This window comes from Populus trichocarpa, chromosome 2 (assembly GCF_000002775.5).
Source record: "Populus trichocarpa isolate Nisqually-1 chromosome 2, P.trichocarpa_v4.1, whole genome shotgun sequence".
Lineage (NCBI taxonomy): Eukaryota > Viridiplantae > Streptophyta > Magnoliopsida > Malpighiales > Salicaceae > Populus > Populus trichocarpa.
In genome coordinates this window covers 12,552,902-12,565,529 of record NC_037286.2, presented here as the reverse complement: position 1 = coordinate 12,565,529, position 12,628 = coordinate 12,552,902, and the positions used below count along the sequence as shown (strand labels likewise).

Sequence of the window (12,628 nt, the reverse complement as noted above, 5' to 3'; positions counted from 1 at the left end):
AGTATCTGCATTTAATTAACTCAATCGATCATAAATTCACATGTTTATCATAAAAATTTCACATCAACTCAAAACTAGAAAGACGAGTTTGAACCCTCTAAAAGTGTGGCCTAAAGCATTCATGAAGAAGTGGAACATATCACTGAAACCAAGCAAATCCATTGCAGTTAACAAAGAAATTCAGTCATTATGATGCTCGAAGAATGATCAGGCACCCAGACATCATAATGCAAGAGAGAAAGAGAGAGTGCACCGATGTTTGTAGCCCAGCGGTGATAGGGTTTTCCTACTTCTACATCCTGAGTTCAAGCCTCAGCGTGCATACTTGTCACTCCCGCGATACCTTACTTGCCTACTAGGCTTGCAGGGTGTTCAGTGGGCCCGGGGATTAGTCGTGGTGCGCGTAGACTGGCCCGGACACCCCGGGTTATAAAAAAAAAAAAAGAGGCAGAGAGAGCAAATATACACCTTGTTTAGTGTCATGTTTGCACCAAAGTTTTAATAAAATTTGATTTTTTTATTTAAAATTACTTTTTATGTATATTGATTGTGTTTGATATGGTGGTGTTAAAATATTTCTAAAAAATAAAAAATATATATTATTTTAATATATTTTTAATTAAAAAATATTTTTAAAAATAACCATTAACATGCTCAAAAATACCCCGAAATCATTAGCACCCTTACCATGCAATTACTGGGAGCGTAAATAATCTAGTTTCAGTAATAAGAAAAACCAACAAAACTTAAAATTCAACATAGTGATACCCCCAGTCTACTCAAGATTGTCTAGATGTGTCCTCTAAAGTGAGCATGAACTCAATTTCTATAGAATATGTAAAACCTTACTTATCTTGAACGTCAAGAAAATCTCCAACATTAAATTTGTAACAACTTTAGCTTACGTGAGGTAAATCATATTTAATCTTGAGAGAAATTAAAAGAAATTTTCAAGAATTTGCTTTACCATGTATAACTTTTATTCACTTTCAGATACAACAAATGATTGAATACAATTTACTTCCTTAACATGAAATCATAGTAGCTTAAGTTGACCTGCAAAATGTAAAATTTGCCCCATCCTACTTAATTCATTTCATAGCTATATACTGCTGCTTATTTTCACTGTGCATTAATTATTCTTCATAATCTCACGGATTATTATAGATTAAAACGATGTTTTTTTATTTTGATACTCGGATTTTTACTTTGTACCCAATAAATAAGAAAGAGTTGACTTGAAAGAAAGAGGATTGAAGTGACAAGCGGAGGTAAAATAGGTGGTGGATTTGAATTTTGTATGAAAAGGTTCATTTTAACTCTCGATCTTTTTTAAATTTTACGTAATTGGTCCCTTTAATTTTTAAAAATCTAATTTTAATATCAAACTATATTTTCTTCATTTCTTGTCCTTTTTTTATAGGAAAAGAGGGAGGGTTTAGCATACTAGCATTAAAAGAGAAAGTTGTTGTTGGAGACTATTTCAACCACTAAACTAGTTGATTTTTGAGTTAAATGGTCATATATGGTGAGACAAGTTCAAATTTAATGTTTTTTTTTTACCTTGAAAGTGCAAATAAAAATAGACAAGATTTTGGGAAGATTTTTGGTATGGGGTTGGTTTTGTGTTTTGAGGCGTTTTTTGCGTGTTTGGAGGCAATGAATTGGTTTAACAAGATTTGGGTGTTTTCTAGGTGTTTTGAGTCAAAATTTGGTTTAAAATAGATTTTTGGGAGGAAAAAAAAACATACACCATGTTTTTTCGATCACCACAATGGCCGGAATTTGGAGAATTCAAACAACGCGTCATCTATTTTTTTCCAAATAAATTGGGACGACTCCACCCTAATAGCTTAAAAAATAAAAAATAAAGGCCTGTGCGTGAGCCATTTCTTAATGGGTCAGGCATTTGGCCTGACTTACCAGACCTAGCAACACTTAACCTCGTTATTTTTTTTCTTTTTTTTAATTTTGATTTGTTTTAATTAATATCTTTTTTATAAGTCTTTTTCTATAATAATTTTTATTTTATATTTTAACAAATACCCCTTCTATGTGATTTTTTTTTGCTTCTTTAGTTTTTTTTAATAATGATTATTATTTAATTATATTAGGTGTATTTAATTTTTGAATAGACTAGTATAATTCATCTGTAATTATTTTATTTTATTTTATATAGATTAAATTTATTTTTAGAATTAAAATTTTTATTTTCTTATAATATTTTTAATACGTGCAGTATTACAAGGTATTTTTTTTAGTAAATTTTATGTGTTTGTCAATTTCTATTACACCTTGATTGTAATAAACAATTTTATTAAACACGACTGGGTAAATAACCCGTGTTGTGATATTAATATCTCGATTTACATTTGTCTCTTATTTTTTTAGGTTTCGTTTTTATTTATCATTAATTTCTTTTTCTATCAAATTATCTCGATTTTATTACCTATAACGCATGATAGACAAGTGATCTGGACATATTTTATGTTCAAATCACGAGTTTCACGTGCTAGCCCAACTTTATTTAGAACAATATATTTTATTTATTTATTTGTTGTTGTTACCTCAAATTTTTATGGTATTATTAATTTAATCAAGATTTAACCTGATTATTAAATTTCTTATAATTCTTTAAAAACATAATTATCTTTTTTTTTTCAGGCTAAAAATAATTTGACGAGCTGGTGGCAACCCGTAGACCACCAATGTAGTACCTTTAATTAGCCACATAACAAAAGGAAATCCACTTCAATTTTCTTGATCATTGGTCGAAAAAAAGGGCATAACTTGTAGTGCTACACCAAACATACACAAAAATACCATCTTTCTCTCTCAAATAGGTATCTCCTTCATATAAAAATAAAGCAAAAAAAAAAAACAAGTAACCATAAAATACTCAAAACTCATTATTTCTTGATCTTTCCCTACTCTTCTACCTTGTTATCAACACCCTTATTAACAAGTTCATCATTCAAATCCTCGCTAGAAGTTGATGAAATAAATGATGAGTTGGGTGTAGCAGGCTGATTAAAGACCTCTAATGGTGACTCCACCACCTCTGCAGCCTCGAGAGATTGAGAGAGGTAGAAGGATGATTGAGACAAAAAGATTGAGAGAATGTGAGAGACAAAGAAAGCTTCGGTGTGGGGGGAGGTTGGGTTTGATTACGGTAAGCAAAAGTAAATTTTCTTGACAGGTTAAGAGAAAACACAACTAAGAAAACAAAGAAAACTAAGTTGGCTTAAAAAACACGTGGTGACAAAGTTTTCTTGTCATGTAAGGAGATTAATTCAAAAATTTAATTGTGTTTTCTAATATTTGAAGGATACTAAGAGATTGCAAAGATGAGCATTAAAGACAACATCATTTTCCTTCTAAAAAAATGATAAATACAAAGTTGAGATTAGAATCCATCATAACTTGAAAACCAAAAGGACGACAACTTTTCTTTTAGTTCACAAGATTATTAGGTTGTATTATAGACTATAAATAAGTATTGTATTAAACCTGCAATGTTTTATTTTCTTCTACTCTTCTCATGGCATAACAGGACTTGAACTTATGAGGTTTATTTTTATTTTGCTAGCTACAACTCGGGGCTTGTTTGAACTTAATTAATTCTTTATTTTTGGTTAGGATCCAAAGCTTGTTTGGATAAGAGTTTGAGCTTACTAGTAAAAGTTTTGAGTTGGTTTTTGTTATTAGATCAATTTAGTCCGCAATGATACATCAATTAAGGTTAATTTCTCAGACCTGTTTAAACACATGTAAGCTTAAATTTCAGGATATTTGATGAATAATATTTCTGATTTTTTTGAGATTCTTGTATTTTTTTATTCTCGAATGAACTGAATCTAACTTGTCAAATATTAGTTGACGTCATGGTACTATTCGATTTTATTCCAATAGTGCTGGTATTTTGGGGCAACTTTTCATTGTGTCACGCTCCTATCAGATATTTTTCAGCTTTTTAGGATCAAATCTTAATCTTGATTATGAGTTACATAACCACGTGATCACGAGATTTGCATAAAAAAAAACAAGCAAAAAAATCATTATGTATTAAGCTAATGATATGGCTAAAATCAAACGTGATTAGTCATATTGAGTTGAACCTGAGAGTGCAAGTATAAAGTAACAATTCATTGATATATTCGCACGTTAGCAGAACTCGTTTCCCTGTAAAATTAGTTGAATCTTCGTGTTACTGAGAAAACCAATACAACTAAAAGAGAACCCTTCTATACCTATTGATCTGGATCATTGTGGAACCCAAAATCAATCTTGAAAAGTAACCCCAATATTTCTTGGATATTTGATCGGTTAGTGTGAGGTGTGATAAAGAAAATAGATTTTCCTGCCAGGCTTTCTTTTTCACCATTCCTACAGTCATTTTGAATGGGTCTTGGTGGGCCTGTGTTTATTTGGGTAAGGCCTGATAGTTATAGCTGGTTATGATGTGAAAGTCGTTTGGGCTTGTATGAGTTCTTTTTGGTTTGGGTTTCCTTTCTTGTATTTTTGGGACAACCTTTGTGATTACATGGGCTGATGTTTTTATTGGGCCGGATTTGCATGTAGGCTGTGTCATTTATTTTCTCTGGGCTGTGTTAATTGATGGCAATGGATGGGTGTGCGTGTGTGTTTGTTCACATGAGTTGTGCATTTTATTTGTTCTTGAATTTTGATTTTATTAAAAAATATAGAAAAGAAAAAATTTTAAAAATATGTATATTTATGATTTAAATTTTATATGGTGATGTTAGTCCAAAAAAATCATGTTTGCATTTTTATACAAAAATAAAAGGAAAAAAAACAAAAAATGTTTTTGCATGATTTAGTATTTTTAAAAAGTACTAAAAATATTTTATATATTTTATATGCATCTTGGATTTGATAGCATGTTTATTGAGCCTATTGAGACTTGATCTTAATTTCAAAAACATCAAAAAAAATTTATTTATTTTTAATCTAAAATATTATAAATGTAAGATGTATTTATAATATTAAAATATATATATATATATATATTATATTTTAAAATGGTTATGTTTTATCCAAAAAAATCATAGTTCACCTTATTGAGGTGAACCCGTCTTAATTAATAGACAAATCAATAATTGAAAAAACACAATAAAATCTTTAGTAATAACTAGACAAATTAACAATGCAAATTACTTTACATAAGGTGTATTAGATGTAATGCTGTATATACACAATTAATTTTTTTATGCAGATAGTAAAGATCATTAGAATTGTTAATTATCAAAATGTTAGATGATAATTCCAAACTTTTTAAAACCATATATTTTTTTTTATTTTCTCCACATTCTATCAAATCATAATTTGAAAAGGTAATTGTCACAATATTGTATACGTGTGATAATAGTTATAACATGAACATGATCAAACAAGATTTCACAACAAATTCAAGATAGAGTTTTTAAACAAGAACATGTCATTGAATAAATAAGAATATACAACTAAATTTTGAAAAATTAGCTAAAATAATAGATAAATTTCCATCTCATTTTATTATCCAAGGTCCAAATTTCAAAGAAAAGAAGAGGTGATGAAAAAATAATTTATTTTAAAAATAATTTTGAAAAATATCTAAGATGTGGTTTGGATAGACCTTTAGTTTTATTTTTGCTCTCTAGCTAATTTACACAAGTATCACGTGATATGCACGCGGCACCTGAACATACGACTCCGGCGCCAAGTCTTATTTGCGAAAATTCTTCTCCATTTTCAACGAGAGTCAAAAAGAAAGAAGAAAATTGAAAACACCAAAACGACAACAACGAAACCCAAAAAACGGACGCACAGTGACTGAGCGATGATCACAAACCCTAACAACTCTTTCGCGAAGACAATCTGCTATGAAGATCTCAAGCCCATTATCGAAGATCTCCAATCAATCTCCATCTGCGGCCACGTCTATCACGAAATCTGGTACGGAAAAAATCTCGCACCTGCATAAATCTTCCGAGTTTTTGTACCTTTGGAAATTAATTTTGTTAAGGTTTTGGTGTTTATGTTCGAAACCCTAACTTGCAGCAGTGGTTTGAATACTCTTCGAGTGAAAAGAAGTGTAGCTGTCCAGTTTGCAAGCAGAATTGCTCGGCTCAGGATGGCGGTCGCCTTTATTCTCATTCTGTTGGGGATGGGGTGAGGAGGATTCGGAGTTGTTGCGTGGAGAAGTGGAGAGATTGGAAGGAATATTTTTGGTTCTCAATACGATTTTGGAGCGTCAAGTGAAGGAAATCAAGCAGCTCAATGAGGAAGTAAGTTTGATTGCTTCTCGTGATTCGTTTGGTTATTTTTTGTCTGTGTCAAAAATCTGTACAGCACATAGTTTACTGTTATTTATGTGGCTGTAATTGACCGAATCTATGGTTATATCAATGAAGTCTTTGAAGCGAACCGATCGTGTTTGTTCTTTTCTGGGTCTTATGAAGCGATTCTCTGTTTCAGTTATATCTCTGTAAAGATGAGTTGAAGAGACAAGTTAAATCGATGATTGATTCAATGGAACAAAAAGCATCGATTCTACACCTGATTCGATTGAAATCTGAGGTGCATTGTCTGTCTTCACAGTTTGTTCTAGATCTTTGTCTTCCTTCTCCTTTTTTGACATCGCTGGTGTCAATTAATTGGAATTTTCAAAGAGGTTTGGTCAATTACGTTGTAGGAGCTTGATGCACTGAAGCTGGAGAGTATTAGGCTGCATGATAGGAACGTGGCACTCACCAAAGAGCTTGTAGCACTCAAGCTGTAAGCACACTTGTGTTAGGTCCGAGTAGATTTTTATTGTTTGTATTCTTGTGATGAACTCTCATTACTTGTATGGTTTGCAATTTAGGGTATCAGATGTGAATTTGGAGGAAGACGAGGTTTTAAAGCCTGCATCTTTTGGTATTGAAGCCAATAACATAGATACCGTGGACATTATAAGGAAGTCTGTGGTCATTCTAATAAGTAAGTTATCCACTTTTCCAGTTATAATTAAATGCATTTATGATGGAGAATGTTACTTTGAGTTTTGGCCTTCGATTGAATTTATTATTCATGACTGAATTCCAAAATGGTTAGAGCTGTTGATTCATCATCAAGGGTTGCACTATGCCAGTAGCAAGCTTTTTTACTTGATACCTATCTGTAAATGATCAGTGTTTCATGCACCTACGTTCATCTTGTAGGTGCTTTTGTTAATGCTGCTAGATTTTACCTTGATTTTTTCCACCGAAGAATAATCTATGTTGATAACTTTATCTGATTTGCGCTCACTGCATTATTATTTAGCTAATCTTCTGCAAATATTATCAACTTTTTCTTCTTATATTTATTTGCATCTCTTGTTCATTCAGGGTTTGGATATCTAACATAATTCATTGCTGCACATTGCTTTTAACAGGAGTTACAAAGAATTGATGGATAAGTGTAACCATCTTTGAAGGGGTGAGGCTTGTTTTTGTAAAAGACTCGAGAAGGCAAAAGATCAATAAATTGAAGGTAAGTCTGTGAGGACTTGTTTGAAAATTATCGAAGTAAAGCTCATTCGGAGCATAGCTTTTGTTTTCTGGTATGTACTGGTCTCTGGTTTGGCACAAATGATTGTTTTGTTGCCATCATCAGACAAGGGTCCAAGAACTAAAGATTGTTGTTGAAGTAAAAGATAATGGAACTTTGAGGGCTTTAAAAGCGCCAAAGAAGACAAAATGCAAAGGGATCGTCACAGAGGGTATTAAGGATAATTCTAGTGCTTTGTCCACCAGTGTTTCATCAATCGGTATAAAGGAACAGCAGACCCACCTGTGGATCTGACAGAAAGCTCGACCAATGATCAAGAAAATTTCAATTTGATCAGCGACAAGGGTGCAAATTCTTCCGAAGAATATACTAGAATGGCAGCTCTTAATAAACAGGGAAATGCTTATTATGCAATAGATGAAGCTCTATGAATCTTTTGACAGCTGTGCATGTAATTTTAGACTCTGATTCAAAACATCAGACCAGAGAGGCTGTGACTCTACTCTTGCAAAGTCAGAAACAGTTTCTTATATTCATAGTGAAGCCAAAGTGCATAAAACAGTGAACTCAGCTGGACTGTTTGTATAAGAACTGCAATCAACAATGATAACTGCAATACTCTTGATTCTGCTACAGACCAGGAAGTTACTGCATCTCATGATGACATCAGAGAAGTTTGGCCCATCCTCAACATTAGAAAAGACTCTCTGTCACCAGCTCCTCTTGCCAGACCAGTTAATTTACTAGCGGTGCCATTTGAGTTTGATGTAACTGGTTTCAAGGAGTGGCTTGAACCAAACTTTGTGGTATAACTAACATGTGGTGGACATTTTCCCTCTATATAAATACTTATTTTGGAAGATTACTTGCTCAGAATCTAAAGTTAGCTATTTGAAATGACACTAAACCTCCATGAGATATATGTTTCTCCTGTTGATTGATGGGTCCTGATGTAACAAATTGGTACTTGGGGAGATGGTGTAAGCACAAGCAAAGCAAGGGATCAGTGGTCATGCAAGGTACAAGTGCAAATAGTGGGGATTTAATTGCCGCTGAATCTGATGGGAGAGGTGGAAGAGTTAAAGTGCTGAGATCTATGAATCAATCCTCATTGGTGGGTAATTCAAGTGCACGATCATTTAATTACTAGTTTGACAAGTATTGGTTTGAAACTCTTTGCAACTTGTAGCTGCCTGTGTTAGTTGCTACTCCAGTACCGGTCACACACAATCTTGCTTATAGTTATATTTTGTTCTTTTATGGAGTATCAATTAGTTTTCTGTTCATTTGAAAATAGAGAGCATTGAGATTGTCACAACTGCACATCCATTCAACTTAGCTATGTGGTTTTCGTGCTACTATTTTTCTGTCATCTGCTTTGTATCTAGAATCACAACGTTTCCAAGAAACAATTTCGTCTTGAAATTGATTTCTTGACTTCTAACTACGACCCTTTTATGCAGGATGCTAAGGGAAATAGTTTATCTGCCAAGAAGTGCAAGTATGAAGCTAAAACAAGCAGTTTGCAATCCCAAGGCTCTTTGCAGGTAGAACACTTCTTTGGAGGGCCAGTCAGTAATCAAAGGTGTGCCCTTTACTACGTGTAATATCTCAGTCATGTTAATGTGTCTAAGAAATCGTAAGATACTTTCGGCATGTTTTGAAGGAAATGGAATGGGACATTCCTATTTCTTTCCACTCAATTATACTTGAATGATTTTCTTCCTCTCATCTCTTCATAATTCATAATTTAACCAAGTGACAAAGTGGTTGCTGCGCTTTTTAGTCTTGCATTTCATAGAATAATCAGACAAATTACTTCTGTTTAGATGGCTTTCATTTGGAAAACTGGTGGTACTAGGCATAAACATTACGAGGTAAAGTATTTATGAGTTCTGAATTGAATGGGTAGAACACATGTTTTTTTGGATGGCTGTTAAAAGATATATATATTAATTTTATTTTCTTGGTTCTGCAAATGCTGTGTTGAGGAAAAAGATTCTTTTGCGTGGAAGGCTTTGGGTTATTCTTCTCAGTTCACATTTCATCTGGGAGATAAAAAAGCTCCAAAATCCAAATCATCTGTTTTATATGTTTTCCCTTTGTTAAATTGAAACGATAGTAAATACAGTTACATGTTTCTTTCTTTTTCAGAGCCCCTTCCAAAAGTGAAGGAAAAGTAAATCTCTTTTTGCGCTAATAAAAAAATAAGTCACATTACTAAAGGTGTATTGGTGGCAGAGAGACGGTTCTAATTCCATTGTCTTTTTTACATTTTACATTATCGTTTATGCTTGCATGTCTTTCTGAGCTGGAATATTACATGATCACGGTAACAATCGTTTTTATGAATATTATCATGCAGGTACATGTGGTTAATTTTATCTAGTAAGTTGAACGTGGGTGGCCATTTACTCGAACAAATCGAATACTGCATTCTCTTTGAAATTCCTGGCTAGCCATTGTAGGAAAGTCGGCATGAAGCTATAGCAACTCACCTGGATTCTGTGAATGGAAGCATGAATCTTGAACTTGGAACAGTAATGAATCATTTTTGGTTCAGCGAGATTAATATATCACCCTTAATGGTGCAAAAAATATGCACATCCTTTATTGTGCAGGCATGTCCTGACCAGCAGAGCACGAGATGCGACCCTTTTTGGTGCAGAAAAGATTATTACACTTATCGTATACATCTGTCAAACCAGGGGCATATAATGCTCACAAATACATGCATGGTTCTACCGTTGGCCTGCTGATTTCTAAAGTTCATGGTTTGCTGAAGTTTCCTCGGTTTCAGCCTATTGGTTCCATGCGTACTGTATTAATTAAAACCTTGAGGTATTGCTGAATCCTCTACCTAATGTCCGGGATACAGAAACATAGGAAGCTTCATTCTCGGGGAAAAAAAAATACAAGCAAGGGAAGCTTAGACTAAGATTGTTAGTTGAATGAATACTAAGCATAGACTAAGGATTTAGCAGTTGATTGACTAAATTATCTATGTGGAAAGAGTAAAAACAAAACGTGCATTGATTTGCTATTGAATTAATCACTGTCGTAGCTGTGGTTTGAGTACTAACATGGAATTTTTCAAGTGTTGAATTCGGAAAGCAACGTGCTGTAGACTATTGAAACTTGTCTCGGAACAGGTTGTCGTGCACCTAGTTTTGCAAGAATAATCTTGTCGCAGTCCAAATCCTGATGCTATCGATGGTCCATCGGAATCCTATGAGAGGAACGGTGAGTATTTTTTTAGTTTATGAGAATCAGTGGAGTCCACTATTTCCATGGCAGTAATAGGTTGGACATAGAGGGTACAGATTTCGGGAAAAAAGTTTTCTTCTTCTTTTCTTTACCTGCTCAATTGGACAATTCAATTTTTCGATGCAAGAAGTGCCCTTTTTTTTAATCGAAGTCTGCAATGACCCTTCTGTCACAATTGAAAGCTCCTCGGAATTGAAATGTAAAACTTGGTTTTTATGCACGTTTCATAACACCCAATGCCCTTCTTGTACCTTTCTTGTGTAGTCTAAGCTCCTTTTTTTTTTAATTATTATTATTACTTTTAGAAATGCCGTGAAAGAACTTTACAGCATCGAGTGAAGAAAGTGGGACTTTTCCTATGGGCTTTTTATGCACGATTAACCTGCTTTGTGGATTGTTGGGTTTCTAGATTAACCTGATTTCAATTACTCAAAAAAAAAAAAAAAACTTAGACTGCTAGAAAAGATTTGAGAGTGGTTTATTGAACAATCTAAATTTCCTTTAATTTGATTTAATCCAGCTTTCGTTTATTTTAAGAGTTAAAATTTCTGATTTATTGGCTGTGATTGCGCATGTTAGTTTAAAGTTCAAACTCTTATTGGCATAGAAGAATTGAACTGGCATCGTCTGCAATGCTTTTTTAGTTAAAATCAAAGTCATTACCATTAGAAAGAAAACGTTGCAAATTTATTTGAAAATGGCCAACCCAAATATGCAAGGATCCAAATTTAGTAGAGAACCACGTTTGGTTCAATCGGATGCTTGCAAAATCAGGTCAAGAATCAACTTTTTGCTGGGTGGAGTCGCCAAGCGGCCCATGCTTCAGCCATCATGTCTTTGGGATATGGTGGAAGCCATCATATACTAATTTACATGAGAAGGGCGATGATGAGTCAAAAGAATTTTTTCATGATAGAATATGGTAGAAAAAAAGAAATTAAAACAGTACGACAAAATGAGCACGTCATGAAAAAGATCTCCCTTTATCTGTTGTTTGACTTCACCATGTCTGCTGGTTCCAGTTTTGAATAGTGCGGGGGAATTAATTTTCTTCTTGAACATGACACTTGAGGCCACACTCTCTATTAATATTATATATATATATATATATTTTTTTTAATGAGCAATATTATTCCGAATGAACGTAGCAATTTCTATGTTTCCTCTCAGAGCTCTGGTCATGGGTCAAAATAAGATTACATTATAAATTAGCATTTGTAGTCTTGAAAAATGAATAAATTAGTACTTTTGAAAATATGCAATGACGCATTCAAATTGAATTCTCGATTGTTTGTATCTCTCTCTATCAGTTCATTCAAGTTAATCCGTTTCTGTTCCTCTCATCTCAATTTCTCATTCTCTTACTATAGGTTTCGTGGCCTGAATAACCTTGGAATTTTTTTTTTTTTTTAAAAAATAAATGATTTAACTCAGTTAATTAAATACAGAAAAAAAAATTATGTAAAAGAAAACAAAAAACTGGCTCGAGTCAATCTGAATTAGCATAATTAATAAACTTGTAACTCGAGGACTAAGGAGTGTGCCGACCCGAGTTAGCGCGTCAAACTCGTGATTCAGGTAATGTGATTGTGATTGTGATAACTTGATAGAAAAGAAAATGTAAAAAATCACAAACTAGAAAAGAAAATAAGTAAAAAAAATTAATAAAATAATGTCAATCCATGTTAATTTTTCAAACCCGTGACCCGGGGCATTAGATCGGAAGCACACACCCTATATGGAAAAACCACAAAGTTCAATTCCCAACCAATTAAATATTGAAGGATTAACTTAGAAAAAGAATAGCAATTACACAAAAGGATCTAAG

At 33.2% G+C, this 12,628-nt stretch overlaps 1 pseudogene; it reads left to right on the top strand.

Annotated features, from left to right (window-relative positions):
• Positions 1-5,882: 5,882 nt before the first annotated feature.
• Positions 5,883-10,615, top strand: LOC7497226 (uncharacterized; annotated as a pseudogene).
• The last annotated feature ends 2,013 nt before the right edge of the window (positions 10,616-12,628 follow it).